This window comes from Equus quagga, chromosome 20 (genome assembly GCF_021613505.1).
Source record: "Equus quagga isolate Etosha38 chromosome 20, UCLA_HA_Equagga_1.0, whole genome shotgun sequence".
NCBI classification, from domain to species: domain Eukaryota; kingdom Metazoa; phylum Chordata; class Mammalia; order Perissodactyla; family Equidae; genus Equus; species Equus quagga.
Genome location: NC_060286.1, coordinates 39,690,133 through 39,693,671, shown reverse-complemented (window position 1 = coordinate 39,693,671; position 3,539 = coordinate 39,690,133). Strand labels below are relative to the sequence as shown.

The window sequence follows — 3,539 nt, the reverse complement described above, 5'->3', positions numbered from 1 at the left end:
GAATGCCATCCTGGTTGCAGAACCTATCAGTAAACAATAACTCTGATGTGAACAGCATGGTCTGACGCCAAGGTCAGCTGATAGCCCTCTATCACATCCCCAGCCTGTACCAGTGGCAGACATTACTAATCGACTCTGGCACTCTTTCCATTTGAGCCAGGGGCAGCCGTGGGAGTTGGCACAGGAGGGCAAATCTAGCCGTTAGCCAGAGTCTGGTCGGTGGGGAAGGCCCTGAGTTAGGCATCAGGAGACGTACTTGCTGCTAGGTCTCCCATAACACAGAGAAGTCTCTATTAAATGAGAGGGTGATAGATGATCTTTAAAACCCTTTACGCATTGGTTGAGGACCTACTGTGTGTTGGACATTGTGTTACCTCTGAGGACGTGAAAAGTATAAGAAACCATTATTAGGCAGGCACACACAGAGCCAGTCCTAATCTTACCAGAGTGAGAATGAAAAACAATAGAAGTTTGAGGAAGGGCTCTGGGAGACGTGGGAGGAAAAGGTCAATGTGGGGAAAACCAGGAGGGCCTCGTGGAGGAGGTGGCATGTAATCTAAGCCTTGGTGGATGACAAGGAATCCAATACACAGAGAGGGTTTGATTTGCCATTAAAGAGAAGAGCTTTCTGTTCTTCCCTCTCTCAGCCTCCATTTCTTTATCGACCAAGTGTGAACATCATAACTACCTCTCATCAATCGGATAAGGCAATGGCTGGACTGTGTGCTATGGTCTTTTATACAAATGTCCATTATTATTATTCCATTCAAGAAATATTTGTTGAGCACCGACTATGTGCCAGGCCTGCTCAATCCCTGGGGATAAAGAGGCAGATGGAGAGGTGATATCCTTCTTGCAGAAATCTGTCTTCTGGTCAGCATTTCAGATTTTGTTGAACATCCTAGTGTGTGAGTGTGTGGGCGTGAGACAAGCAAATTGTCTTTGAAAGTTGGTTGTACAAGGTGGGTTTGACAGACAAAGGAGATGCAGCGTCTGAGTCTCTGGGATTTAGAACCCATACGAGTTCAAGGACAAAGCTGGTCCTTAGGAGGTAGCTCTGTTCTCCAGGAGATCTTCCGGAACTGGCTTGCTGCTGTGTGGGTGAGAAGAATCATCATCAAAAAGGCAAGGAACAGGAGCTGAGGCATGTGGAGGGCTTCACATAGCTCCTGCCTGGGGCGCGTGCTCTGCAGACACAAGCTGAAGTCCAAGTTTGCCCAGAGGCTGCAGGGCATTCTCACCGCCACGGCCCTGCTGGACCCTCCCGAGAGCTCACAGGCCCCCTTTACGGGTGTGGAGACTGTCACATAGCATGCACATGGCAGAGCGGCCATACGTCCTTGCAGTCCGGTTTGAGCCGGCCTATCTCAGCCCCAGGAGCTGGAATCACTTCCTCCACCTTCGTGTTGTCTGATTCCCAGCTCACGGCTCACAGGGGCCGTTGAGGATGGCCAGAGTGATGGGCATGAGCCTGGAGCTTGTGACCTGGGCCAAATCCCAGCTCCACCATTTACTAACTCTGTGCCCCAGGTCACGTCGCCTCTCTGAGTCTCAGTTTCCTCATCTGTAGAATGGGGATTTAGATGAGCTGACTGTGAAGGGTGGCAGGTGCAGGAGGATGGAGAGGACATTCAGACAGAGGAAGTGCTGGGGCAAAGGCTGGCTGAGTCCTGTCTCAACTTCAGCGGGAGCCTCTTAGCCCCCTGGGAGTCAGGCACAAGCCTCCGAGGAGAGAGAGGCCTCTGGGTCGCTTTGTCATCCTCCCGCGAAGCTGCCACGGCTAGGCAGGGAACACTTGGTGTCCTGAAACGCTCTCTGCCTCCCGTGAGCTGATACATACTTGTCGTGGGCGATGTTCCCACTATCAGACATTTGGTGGAATCATAAAAATCCATTCCCACCCTGCTTAATACATTTTCATGTTTCTTCCTTGACAGGCCTGGGCACGTCAGATTTGGGGTCCCACCGTCTCGGATCCCACGCTTCTGGTGTGCTTGGGAACGGAAGGTGTTTGGGGACAAGCCGGGTAGGAGGCCCGGCTGCTGAAACAAAGAGAGAGAAAGCAAGTTCAGGGGCGCGAGCTAGGGCGGGGGGCGCCCACTGCTTCTTTCTGCAGCCTCCCGAGTCAGCGGGTGGCTCGCACACACACGGTGCCGGGGTTTAAGCCCTGTTTCTAACCACGTGCATGTAGTTAATCTCTCCGAGCCTCAGTGTTTATGAAACAGGAATAATAAAAATGCACACCCATACAGTTGCGTGATTAAATGGCGTGATGCGTGAAGACAGCTATGCCTGTGCCTGGCTCATGGTGAGGACTCGGCGAATGTGCAATGTGAAGGTATGGATATTGTAAGTCAGCAAACAGATGTTGCATTCTGAGTCTATGGTAGGAGTCATTTCCATGTATCTCACTTAAAAAAAATCACAATAACCCCAGTGGGGGGGGGGGTTGTTGTTATTATCTTTACTTTGTAGATAAGGAAGCCTAGACTTAGGAAGAAGAGTGGCAGAGCCGAGTGAAGCCCCCGGAGTTTGCCAAATCCGCCAGTGGGGTCTCCCTGCCACACTCACCTGAGCCCAGGTTCAGGGCCTGCTGAGACCCACAGCACGATGAAGCAAGGTCTGACTGGAGGGTGGACCTCCGGGAGCTCAGCTGGGTAGTGCGAGGCCTCATGTCAGCCAATGGCAGCAGGTTTTACTGATGCTTCTGGAGGGCCCACCCTCTGGAAATGCAAGCCCGTTGGTTCCCAGGACTGGAAGCCTCAAGCACGTGTGGCCCTAGACCTCAAAGAGGGTTTAGCTGCTGTGGCTTCTCTGGCAACAAAAGCTGTTGATTTGTTTTTTGAGCCGAGTGGCTAGTTGAGGGCACCAGCCACAACCTGCTCTTAGGAGCTCCTCACTGTGGTCTGCGTGGAGCGCTCAGGGAAGAGCCCCCGTGTGTCCTGGGATCCCACGGTCTCTTGTTTCTTCCCTCTTGGTTGGCATGTGGCTGGGGCAGGGGACACCCTGGGGATTTCGGCGTGAGTCTTTCTCCCTCGCAGGACTGTGCGGAGCTCTCCTGAAGCTGTGGGACCAACCACATCTGATATCAGCTCCGAGGCTGGTCTCCTCCTCTGGGAGTGGTGCCCAGGAGTCCTCACTCCCAGACCCCTGCCCTTTTAGGTCCTTGGTGTTTCCAAACACTCCTTCAGGACCTGTTCCTGGAGAACTTTCTGTAGATATGGATGCAAATACAGAAGGGTGGGCCCCAAAGCACTTCTGGTGATTGAATGTGCTGCCTCTGTGCATTGCTTTGTCTCTCTCTGTCCACCCCTCACCAGAATGGATGCTTCCCAGCTTGGGATCTTGCCTCTCTTGTCCTCTGATATATCCTCAGTGCCTAGAACACGGTGCTCTACAACAGCACAGAGCAGGTTCCTGAGATATTGAATGAATGGATGGATGGATGGATGGATGGGTGGGTGGATGGATGGGTGGATGGGTGGATGGATGGATGGGTGGAGGGTGGATGAGTGGATGGATGGATGGATGGATGGGTG

At 52.7% G+C, this 3,539-nt stretch overlaps 1 long non-coding RNA gene across 1 annotated transcript in view; it reads left to right on the top strand.

Moving 5' to 3' along the window:
* Positions 1–2,164: 2,164 nt before the first annotated feature.
* LOC124230978 (uncharacterized) overlaps positions 2,165–3,539 on the top strand; it is a 3,651-nt gene continuing 2,276 nt past the window's right edge. The window contains exon 1 of the long non-coding RNA XR_006886333.1: positions 2,165–3,413. This is a non-coding gene — a long non-coding RNA (uncharacterized LOC124230978). The remainder of the gene's footprint in view (positions 3,414–3,539) is intronic.